We start from the raw sequence: 12,437 nt of genomic DNA, 5'->3' as shown, positions 1-12,437 counted from the left end.
AATTCTAGGGCTAAGAAGAACTCTATGAGATGTCTGTACAAACATGTCTGGGCTTAAAGGACATATGTGTGCCCTCTCTAGCCTTTTGGGTCAGTGTGCCAAACTGTATCCATAGTTGTGAACTTCGATGTCAGGGGGAGTCCGAGACCATAGGCAGGCCTATGGTCCCGAGTGATGGAGGGGTCTGGGCCCACTCAATTGCAGGGGCACCTGGCGAGCCACAGGGGAGCTATTATTGAGCCAGTTCTGGTGTTACAAGTTGTGGAATGGTGTATTATTGATGTTACTGCTGTGCTAAAGCCATAATTTTAAGCTACACTTCAAACTGGTCAACTCATGTTTTGTGGGTCAGGCTGAGACTTCCCCTTGGTTACAGATCCTTGAGAGAAGATCATTGGTAGAAATGTTGCCTTTTGTTTGTCTGTTTGTCTTTGGGGGAAGCAAAAGTCCATCTCCCTGTGCAGATCGAAAAGGGTGTACTCTGCATTTATATGGAGTGTTCTATGAGAAGGTCTGCCTTCCAATGCTGTCACTCAGAAGCCGGAAGCAGTCAAGCAAGGCAAGTCTGCACCTGATAGCTCCATAGCTGTTCTGCAGACCCCAGCTTATTTGACTAGGAGGGTCAAATAACAGGGTAGGCCATGGGAGCTGGTCTTCCTCTGTGAGCAAAGTGCTTGTGCAGTTCAGAAACCATGAGATTTCTGACTCTGTAGGACATTGATATTAACTAATTCTCTAAAATTGATGCCTTAAGTTGTGGGTGTTCTGAATATCTCTCCTGTCCTGGCTGGAAGTGCAGGTGAGGGAATCAAATAAGACTCAAGGATGACCTGTCGGGTAGACGTGCTGGGACTGAGTTCAGCATTTTGGCCAGAAGATGGCAGCATTCAGTCATACAGGGGAGCCCTGTGTTCTCTGAGCCACGTGAGGTGAGTTTGAGAGGGCTTTCTGGGTAGAGGGAACCAGTAGTGATGGACTTGTTTGTCCTAATGGATATCCTGGCAGGGGGATAGTTTTGGGAAAATAGAATGGGTTAAGTGAAAAAGGAAAATGGATTTCTGCAGACGATTCAAAACATAAGCTTTTTAGGGGAAAGAAGACAGATAACCTCTTGGGGAAATTAACTTAGAAGAGACAGGAGAGCCAAGTGCCTCATAGAAGCAGAGTTAGCTCTTGTCATGTCAGTGGCACACACCTAGGTAAGTGGACTGAGTGTGACAATAGCCGAGGATATCGGATGTTCACAATTACCTGTGCTTGAGCATCATGTTTCCTAAACTGTAAATACACTTCCCTATGCACAGTTTCTGTCTATACATCATCAAACAGAATAGTGTACAGCTAAGTGTGTCTTCTGTGGGTTCATCACCTTCTAGGATACTTCATCACATACCATTCTTTCTTGAACATAGATCTCTGGGACATCTAATTTTTCTCATGTGGGGAAGGTAAAGGATAGAGCACAGTAAATTGAATAATTGGAATGAACACATGACTCCATTCTGATATCTCCTGGTGGTTAAGGGGAGCTATTAAGTGAGGCAAAGTGTGTAGATTACCTGGCTCAGAGTAGGGACTAGAAGGGTGGTGACTTGTAATATATGGACAGTAAATGGGTGGTGTAGGGACCCTAACCAGAGTATACTGGATGTTAAAGAGTTAGAGGCCCGTTTGCCACCCACATGTGCAAAGGCAGTTTTACTGTGTACACCGTGCAGGCATACCTTTCTGTAACCCCAATACTGATTCCGCCCTTGGACAAGAAGCCTCTTTTGTCTGAGTTCGTATAAAACTGTGTTGCTGAACAGCCGGTGTGCGGCTGCTTTGTGTGTGTGTGTGTGTGTGTGTGTGTGTGTGTGTGTGTGTGTGTGGCTATTTTGAAGAACTGCTTTGTCTGATGGCTCCTATGTTAGCAACAGCTACTTACAATAAAGTCTCTCCTCTATGCCTGTGGCTGCTCATGTCTTTTTCCAACTCCCGGCATCCACAGAGGTCCAGTTCCTGGCAGGGCAACTGTGACCTGACTGGTGGTCACATTAGTAGTCCAAGCTGGGCCTCTGCTTCTGTGGTAGCCAGCTCCTTATTCGGGGGGACGTGGGTGCCTTTAAGAACAGGGCCTCAGGTTTGTGTTGGCCTTGGCTTTGAAGAATGATTAATTGTGGAGTGGTGGCTGGCTTCTGTACAGTGAGGATTATCGTGCGTCTTGTTTTGAACTGGACTGTCTGGTATATAACCTTTCATCCAGGAAATCTGAGAAAACACTGACATAAGCATGGGGGTGGGAGCTTCTCTAATTTGATAAGCTTTTCTTTTATAATATTATTAGATCGAGTCCAAGCAAAGTTATCATTGACTTGGCCAGCAGGAGCAAGTGCTTCCTTTCCTTTGGCTCGTAGGCATACTTTGGTGTGGTTCCCAATTCATCTCTCCGTTATTTATGCATTTGAACCTCCGCAGTAGTGTTAACCATTTTCATTCTATGAGGTACCCTTTTTTAGGACCTCCCCACATGGCATATCCCCTTTCTTCTTTCTTCCTTCTTTTCTGATAACAGAAGCAGCAATCTTTGCTGGCTAAAAGCAAAGATTCTAGAGCAGCGGTTCTCAACATGTGGGTCGCGACCCCTTTGGCGGTCGAACGACCCATTCACGGGTCGCCTAAGATCATCCTGCATATCAGACATTTACATTATGATTCATAACAGTAGCAACATTACAGTTATGAAGTAGCAACGAAAATAATTTTATGGTTGGGTCACAAGATGAGGAACTGTATTTAAAGGGCCAGAAGGTTGAGAACCACTGTTCTAGAGCCAGACTGCTGTGATTTCAATAAAGCTCTAATACTTAAAGGCTGTGTTACCTTGGGCCAATTATTTATCCTCCTATTGCTTAGATTCCTCCTATGGAACATAAAGACTAATAATAGGACTGTTGTGAGGATAAAATGAGACTATACGTATAGTATATAGAACAGGTATGGGCAATAGTAAGTGGTGTATGAACTATTCTAGATGCTTTTCGGACATATTATCAATCAGCCCTCACAAACAATCATAGGAGTAAGCACTATTCTTACCCTAATTTCACCGACGAGGGAAGTGAAGCTTAGAGAGTTTAAGTAGTGTGAGGTCACATAGGCAACAAGCAGTAGAGTTGAGAATTAAACCCAGGTTTTTCTGTCTGCCTCCAAAGTACACGTTCTAATTTCGACTTCTGTCTCCCACAGAGAGACACCTCTGTTGATGCTCTCTGGCTACCTGAGAAGAGGATCTCCTTTCTCCTGACTACTGGTATGTGAATACTCAGGATAAAGTGAATGGCTTGAATTAGTAAATTCCCAGAAAGCACTGGTAGCAATCACAGAAAGTAAGTCAAGTTGTTCCTAGTTGTATATTGACTTACCGCCTTAAGACTTGGTTACTTCCCAGTTCGATTTCAGCTAGCTTCTCAGCTCTCTGACCTCCACCCTCCAAGCAGTTATGGGATTATCAAGCTAAATATGCTGCTTCTCAACCTTTTGCTCCAAATGACCTCTAGCAATGTAAAACTGCATCCAGCGAGTTGAGGTGGGAGGGAGGGGGGGCGGGGCGAGGAGGATTGGAGAGGGCCTAGTTTAAAGGAGTCTGCTAGAAGCTTTCTTGAAAGGCTCACATTGTATCCTAAAGGTTTATGCAGATTGTGAAAATTTTTTCGTGTTATTTTTTCTTTTTACTTAGGAATAATTTTAGATTTACCGAAAAGTTACAGAGATAATAAAGAGAGTTCCCCATTGCCTTTACCCAGTTCCCCCTGTGTTAACATCTTATATGCCTATGGTACATTTGCCAAAACTAAAATATCAACATTTATACGTTACTATTAACTAAACTCCAAAATTTATCTGGATTTTGCCAATTTTCCCACTAACATCTTTTCCAGTTCCAGGATTCTATTTAGGTACCACACTACGTTTAGATGTCATATCTCCTTAGTGTCTTGTGGTCTATGGCAGTTTCTCAGTCTTTCCTTATTTTTCATGACACTGATTAACTTCTCAGGATTTTATAGAATGTCCCTCAATTTTCTTTTGTCTAATGCTTTTCCCATGGTTAGATTGCGGTGATGGGTTTTGAGGTGAAGTGCTTTTCTCCTCACATCATATCAGGGGGTACATAATAGCAACAGGAATTAGCACTGGTGATGTTAACCTGGATCACTTGGCCAGGGCAGTGTTTGCCACGTTTCTTCACTGTAATATTATCATCTTCCCCTTTTCCTACTCTGTTCTTTAGAACTGTGAGTCACTAAGTCCAGACCACACTCAAGGGGAGGTGAATTACACTATACTTCCTGGATGGAGGAGTATGGATATATACTATTTTAAAATTCTTTTGTGAAGAATCTTTCTTATGTATTAAATAAATCATTTATTTATACCAGTTTGGATTGCCATTGTTGTAACATAAAACAGCGCCTTTTACCTTCACACCCGCAAGTGGAATTGACTTTACAGAAACATGTGCATCTTGAAGAGTCCCATACACCTCGCCTGCAGTTTGAGAAACAGAGACAAAACCCAAAGCCACACTAGGTCACTTCCTTGCTTTCCCTGAATCATAGGCTTTAACACTTGTGAATTAAAGAATAAAAGAATGACACACGCTAGTGAGCAATAAAGTAGTGTTATCTGAGGGTAAAGATGTTTGACTCTAACACTAGTGTCTGACCAAATAAGGGCATACCTCAGTGATACTGGGGTTTTGATTCTAGACCACCATAATAAAAAGAGTACTGCAGTAAAGTGAGTTGTAATCTTCCTGCTGGTGGAAGGCCTTGCCTTCATTCAGTTTTAAGAAAAGCTACACCTGTGAAGCACAATAAAGTGAAGTGCAATAAAATGAAGTATACCTGCAGGCACTCATTTCTGATTTTGAAATTCCTTAGGGCATGCTAAAAATCTTCCATATTAAGACGCAGTGCTAGCCCTGGCCAGTGTGGCTCAGTGGGGCATCATCCCGGGCACCAGGAGTTTGCCAGATGATTACATGCCCAGGGCTGCTGCTTGATCCTGGGGGGTGTGTAGGAGGCAGCCAGTTGATGTTCTGCTCTCACATCATGTTTTTTCCCTTCTCCCACTCCCTTCCTCTCTCTTTAAAATCAATAGAAATATTTTTTATAAAAAAGAACAAAGTGCTAGAGGGGCAGTTGCTTCAGCCTTTCTTTGCAGATGACTCTAACTATTTCCTCAAAATATGTCTTTAACAACTCAGAAGCTTTTACACCGTTGTATAGAAGCAGGCAGGGGAAGCAGAGCGTCTTTAAAGAGAAGGCCCTGGGCAGCCAAGCATCCCCACACTTGTTTTCACTTGCCAGAGGTCAGGGACCAATTGTAGAGCTGAAGTAGATCCTTGGCATTCTCTTTGGTCCACACCCAAGGAGAAGGCGGGGCTTTGAGTATAAAACAAGACCAAGTCTGTTAGGAGGGAGTGTTGCTTGCTCTGGTGTTGCTGGGTGTGGCGTGGGGCGTGGGTGATGTAGTCCAAAGTTTTCTAGGCTTAAAAACTTATCTGATGGTTAGGAGGGGTCAGTGGAAATGAACCAAACTTTTCACAGATCTCAAGGGAAATTTTGGTTAGGTTTCTTTAGAAGTGAAAGATGAATAAAGAAAAAGGAAAAGAGAATCTAAGCAGACAGATTGAGGAACCGGAAAGAAGGGAAGCCAGTGTGTGCGCAGACAGAAAATAGGTGGTCACTGTAACTGCCTGAAGTCATTTTATCAGGCATGTCTTCTCTTCCTGGAAATAAAAAGGGGAAACTTTTCTAACTATTGGAGTTTCTAAAAGGGATTCACTTCTTAAAGCTTAAAATTGAATCTTGAATTTTGAAATTTCTTCTCTTTTGCTCAAATCTTTCTAGAAGTCAGCTGCTTTTTGACTTCTGTTCAACCTCTTGCATAAAAGATACTTCAGCCCTAGCCGGTTTGGCTCAGGGACTAAACGGTCCCAAGTTTGATTCTGGTCAAACCTCAGTTGCAGGCAGGATCCCTGGCTCTGGTCAGGGCACATATGGGAAGCAACGAATCAATGTATCTCACATCAATGTCTCTCTCTCTCTCTCTCCCCCTCCCTTCCACTCTCTCTGAAAATTAATGGAAAAATATCCTCAGATGAGGATCAACAACAACAAAAAAGTTCAGCAAAATCACTCTTCCAGATATCATACTGCAGTTTGATAAACCCCCTTTAGAAGAAATACATAGGTTTGGAACTTCATGCTTAAAGGAAACTCAGTAATCTTACCTTGCTTTTTTTTTCATGAAAAGTTTCTAAATGCCTTCTTTCTTCTAGCCTTCAGTTGTATCCTAAAATATCTATTGGAGAGAAACTCCTCTTTAGACTTGGCAGAAAGTGAGGAAAATCTAGCTCCCCTCCTCCTTGCTTTAGAGACTAAAGGTTGGTTCAGCTTGGATGAAAACCATGGGGGGAAAAACAAGACTATTTTTGAATTAGACTTGTTTGAGAGAAGAAAGTGTCCTTTGAGTTGTTAGTGAAGAACAGAACTAAAGTGAACTTCAGCCATCATGCAGCTGTTGAACCCTCTTACCCGGGGGTTAAGATCTTCACCTTATTCCTTTTGAAAGCAGCCATTTAATCTGAAAATAATCTAAAACCTGTGGGCTGAAGCTTACCTTCCACCTGAATGTGGAGGTGGGGCAGGGGGAATGTATTACATCATCTTAGGCTCTTTGTTCAGTCTCATACTTGCTCACCTGAGAGCACTCTTCTGTTAGGTAAATGGCCAGTTGGGACAGGGAAGAAACTTCATCTGGTTAGACGGTGGTTACCCAGAGCACTGAGAATTGTGAGGCTTTCTTGAGGTTATCCGGAGAAAAATGTCATAGAGAAAGGGGATGATGTGGCATCTTTGTGACATTCACCAAGAGCATGCTATGTGATGGATACGTTTATTATCCTGACGGATGATTTTATGGCTGCTATACAGCAAATTGTATTGCTGTTTCTCTGTCAACTATATGAACAAAGGTGTTTCTTTTAAAAATCGCACTATACCAAACACCTAGGTCTTCCTGCTTTTAGAAAAAACCTGGACAAATGGAGAAAAAGTAAAAGAGTAAGAATGTGTACCTGTGTCCACTATATGAGTGGAGAGTTACATTGCTTACACTGTATGTGTGAAAGAAGCAGAGTTGAAGGGGAAGAGCAGAGACCTTGCCTTCATGTAGATTCCCTGCTTAAGAGAAGCGTAGTTCTGGGTGGAAAAGCGTAGTTGGACAAATAATTACTTGGTATATGAGATCTAGGGTCTTGAAAGTCCCAGCCTTTCCAAACAACAGTGCTAGTTAATGGTGATAACTAGAACTGGGGTGTCAGGACAGGGGGTGTGGTAGGGTTCTACAGGAAGAGGGCCAAGGGCAGTGCTGCCTGATGCTGCTTCTCCTAGCTGCCTATCACCGAAAACCAATTTCTGACTACCCGTCCTGTAGAATTCTCACCCGTAATTGTGTCCCTTTACTGACAGCAACATTTCTCTGCTTCCAGGAATTCCAAAAGTGAGTGGACTAGTGATTTAATTCTGTCAACCAAGAATCTGGTTAAATTTAAGTGTGAATTCTAAGATATTAAATGCATGTATGGCATGCGTCGTCTACTAAACCCCTCTCAATTTCTGTAAATTTATTCAACCACTATGAAAACAAAGTAAAAAAAAAAAACACACCCAAAAAGTTAACCTATATATACAAAATTACTTTAAATATACAAAATACCCCAGAGGATTATTGGGCAAAGAGAACAGTACTGACTTCCCAATAAAATGTTAACAGTGGAGACACTGAAAAATTCACCTTTCCCACCTTAGAAATGCAGAGCAAAACAATTGCCATCCACTTTTATCCAACTAATCAATTAAGGGACTCCCAACTGCAGGTGAGTTCTATAAAACTATATGTGGTTGGTGTTAACTGCATAAGGGTTCTGGAGAGTCATGTAGCTCCATATATTAAACTATGGTACGAGGGTTAGGAGGAGACAAGTTTATAACCGTAATTGGAGAAGAGGTAGAATAAGAAGCTTCTTAATTGTAACTTTCTTTTAGAACAAGACATGGGCTAGGACATGATTCCCTGCCTAGGCCATAGAAATTTGGATGTGCTTTGGGCCATTTCTTCTGTGTGGACACCTCTCTGAACTTGGGTCTGAAGTGCTTTCTGCCTTCTTTCTATTTACTGGGCACAGTACATCCTGAACCTTTTATATGTTCTCTTAAAACTTGTTTGACTAACTCTTAACTCAAAACCCTGACTAATCCTTAGGGGGCGGCCTTAACTGAAATTCCAAGGCTAGTCTGGATTCAGCTTTCTGTAGCTTACTGCCTAGAACCCAGTGTTCACCTAGCGCAGCTCAACACCAGTGGCTACTTGCCCAGAAACTGGTCTAGCCATGTGTCATATTTCTTAGCACCAAATCTACCTGAAATTGTTTATGCTCAAAGATAGCTATTGCTATCTGAATTGTACTATGCTACTCAGACAAGACTAAGCCATGAAAAGGGGGTAGCAGGAAAACTCAAAGGTGAGGGAATTTAATGATAGAAACTGCAAACAAGTGAAGTAAAACCTGTGCCTCCAGGAGAAGCTATTACGTTTCCTTGGAGGGATTTGTTGAAGGCAGCTGTCTGTGATTGTAATTATCATGACCTCCAACCCCGTATACCTATATGGAGGTGAGACGATATTAGATGTTGTAACTCAAGCCACTGGCTTTTGAACCTCCTTTTGTGTGGAATAGTATCACATGGCGAAGTAAGAAAAAGTTGCTGTAGGAGCAGCAGGAGAATGTACAGAACCCTTTCTCTAGCCTACTTCCCCAGCGGGCTCAGAATATACAGGGTACTGGCAAACACAATTTGAAAGTGCTTCAATAAAATACTTCATCTTATGAAAGATGCTCACCCATTTTTTATTAAAAACTAAAGCCAGTCTCTATTAAGAAAGACACCTCAAATAGTGATACCGGAAATAGAGCAAATAAACTGCTTGTCATTCCATTCATAGTTGGTTTGTAGTGCAGCTGGAAGAGCTGTCAGTTAACTAGTCTCCCCTAAGTAGGAGGTCAGAGAAGCAAATTTTCAAGACCGCCGCAGCCCTGGAATACAGCTAAGATGCTTTGAAGTTGGGATTCTTGTTTAGATAGCATTTGGAACCTAACTCTGTTTCCTAATCCCAAAACAGTGTTAGAAATGCTGACAGGGTTCCTTAAACGCCTGAAGAATCGAGGCATATGGCTCAGGAATATACCTGCTTTTGGAATCTGGCTTTTATGACAATGGTTGTGAGGGAGATATTTTATTCGATAATGAGGAATGTTTGATGTAAAATTGTGATTCTCATTTACTGGCAAATTTGGAAAAAATAAGCTGGCCCTGAGCATTGCAGGTTCTGATCAGTATTAACTAGCTGGGCCTGATGGTTCTTACCTTTATTCTGGGACTTTAGGCAATATTCAACCCCTACAGCTACCACAAATGCAGCAAATCCCCATTTAAATCCTTTTAGTAATTCATCAACATAGGACACACTGTTTGCAAAGCCACCCATGTATCTCCAAGCTTCTCTGTGGCCCCACAGATCCCTTAGCCTGGGTGTAGCCAGCTTCTCCTGTACTGTACCTTCTATCTTCCATTGTTTATAATCTGGAAGTTGCATTCTATTATGACCATGTTCATGTCCATGTCCATGTCCATGGGCCATGTATGACAGCAATCTGACCTCTCAGGACATTCAGTATTCAACCTGGATATTAATAAAGTAAGGGAATAAAGGAACTCAGACATTAACCATAATTAACTAGAGAGCTGAATCAAATATTAAGCCTAATAAACGAGGGAAGTGGAATCTGCTTCATTAAAAGCTCGTTCTATTAAGCCTGATTTACCAGGAAGCTATAGCATTTACGGACTCATTTACACACTCCAGGAGACCCTGCCCCGGAGATTTAATCTTTGGAGGGAACAGGGAAAGCCTCCCTGCAGCACGAGGGCAGTCTCAGGATTATGGGGGAGGAAGAGGGGAAGTTCCCCTGCTGGGGACACCAGCGGTAGAAACCAGATGATGCAACAGCACTTGCAATAGCCATGAGCAATAGCCTTCAAGATGGTTCAGCGGGAGGTGCTGCTACTCTTGGACATGCCCAATAGGAGCCAAGCTGGCACCATCAGTCTCGCCTGGGGAAACATTGGATTGGCTAAGGGGCGGACCCAGCAAAGCCCTAGAAGCTTGGGAAGTTGATTGGTTATTTTGAAAAAGCGCCTGGCCTTTCCCAAACCCGAGATGATATAATCCCAGCTAACAAAGCTTTCTCTCCCGCCGGCCTGGTAACCTGCCCTCCGCCCATTGGTTAGCCCCTGCTCTTTCCTTAGCAGCCATGTGGCCTTAGCAGCTGCATGGCCTCCAAACGCAGCTTTCAAGGGGGAGCCTGGGTACAGCCGCCCAGCAAGGAATCCCAGCCACAGCCCCCAAACGCTGTCTGGACGGGGACTGGGATGGCTTAGTAGCTGCCTGAGGCCCTGGCAGCCCTGGGGCTCCAAAGGGGCCCCAGCCAAGGCGCAGCGGGAGAAACAAGCTAAGCGAGCACGATGGTGATAAAGAGGATGTGACGTCAGAAGTGTTAAATCACACTTATGCCACTACAATGATTAGTACTAGTAATCTTTTTTTAGATGATAAAAAGGAAAACACCGAATGGACATAAAAACGGTCAAAAGATTCTTTCCGCAGGTTAAGGCCCCCCCCCCCCCCAATACAAAATGAACATATGATTGGGATGGAAACTCCATTGGATATTCCAATTCACCCCATTGCTTGCTCCCCATAGAAGGGGAACAGGCATTAAGTTTTATTAGTAACATTATAGTAACCAGATGTGTCAATAGCAGCTTATTTGAGGTCCATCAATCAAAGCATGGCTATTGTTTTCTGACTGCCCACATCTGAACACATTCAGCTACTATGGAAACTACAAAGGAAGGAAAAATATATTTATTCCAAGATTCGTTTACTGGGATTTTTAAGTGCCCTGTCTTCTGTAGAGCCCCAGAATGGTGATAATGTGCTAGGGGCTGCTGTGTTTCCCAGCATGAGCTCCCATTCTCTGAGGGTCCTGAGAAGGATAGTGGATTGGTCCTGGAGCCCTCATGAAAGGAGGAGGTGGTCCCATTGGGTGGAACATATGTGGCCCAAAACCTGGGGGTGGGAGTGGGGCAATTCCAGGGGGTGGCAGCAGGGTGATGTTCGCCACACCTGGAGGGCCACTGGGGGGCAGGTTAAAGTAGTTGGCAGAGGCTTCTTCCTCTGCTGCAGGAGGAGAGGGAAGAGCTCCTGGCAGGCCTGGAACAGGCTCCAGCTTAATGCCAGAGTCTGTGGTTCCGTCTTTCTCTTTTTCTTTTCCTCGGGCTGCTTGGGACCTTCCCCACTGCACATTAAGTCGACGGCCATTGACAATTAGCTTATTAAAGGACTTCTCCGCAGCCACTTCAGCGGCCTGCCTTGTGGCAAACTGGATGAAAGCACATTGCTGTCTCTGCACCACGGTGATGGTCCGAATCTCTCCAAACTGGTAGAAATGATTTCTTAGGTCTGTCTCAGTAACAGTATCGCCCAGACCACCAACATATAGCGTGGTGATAGTCTTGTCCTCTGGCGGGTCCAAACGAGGCATTGTTGAAGCCCGCTTTAGAAGCTTATCTGCCACAGGGTCATGATTCCATAGTATCGATCTTTAATGTTCTGATCGGCAAGGGGGCCACCTGGGTCTGTAGGCTTCTCATGTCTATATGGACATTCATCTCCTCTCCTACATTCTCCTTTCACCCAGAAGGAGCAAATGTGGGCTCGATTCCTTTTGTAGTAGGGTGTGGTCCGGGCCAGTTTGAGCAGCATGTCACTGGTGGATGTGGCTTTCCCCAGCATGCCAACTGGCCGTGTTCCATCAGAGTTAGAAATCTCCCTCTCCATATTCTGTGTGTAGTACTCTTTGTTGACATCTGATTTTGGCATGTCATCCTTAAAAGACAGCCCTGCATCACGAACCTGGATGGGCAGGCCATACTCCAGATCCAAGAGGCAAGTCTGACAGACATTCCTCAATTTACTACAGGTTTGGCACACTTCAGTCTTCTTGAAACGCATGCGGACTCCAGGGCACCAGCGAAACACTGTGAATGGCCTGGCACAGATTTTGCATTTTTTCCCGTACTTTTCTTTGGTCATTCGGATATACGGGTTTTCTCCAAGACACGTCTGGCACAGGATGGGGAAGTCCGCATCCTCCCAGTTCTGCCTGTTGTAGGTATTGGAACCCAGAGAGGTTGCCATCTTGAGAGCATCCGGAGGCAGCCGCCACTTCCGAGTTGGCAGATAGGACCGTCACAATCCCGTCA

The 12,437-nt window shown here is 43.9% G+C and overlaps 1 pseudogene; it reads right to left on the bottom strand.

Moving 5' to 3' along the window:
• Positions 1-10,793: 10,793 nt before the first annotated feature.
• Positions 10,794-12,437, bottom strand: LOC132217483 (pre-mRNA-splicing factor RBM22-like; annotated as a pseudogene).

The sequence above is a fragment of the Myotis daubentonii genome, chromosome 1, assembly GCF_963259705.1.
Source record: "Myotis daubentonii chromosome 1, mMyoDau2.1, whole genome shotgun sequence".
NCBI lineage: Eukaryota > Metazoa > Chordata > Mammalia > Chiroptera > Vespertilionidae > Myotis > Myotis daubentonii.
Note: the sequence above shows the minus strand (reverse complement) of the source record. Positions and strands in the feature narration are given on the sequence as shown.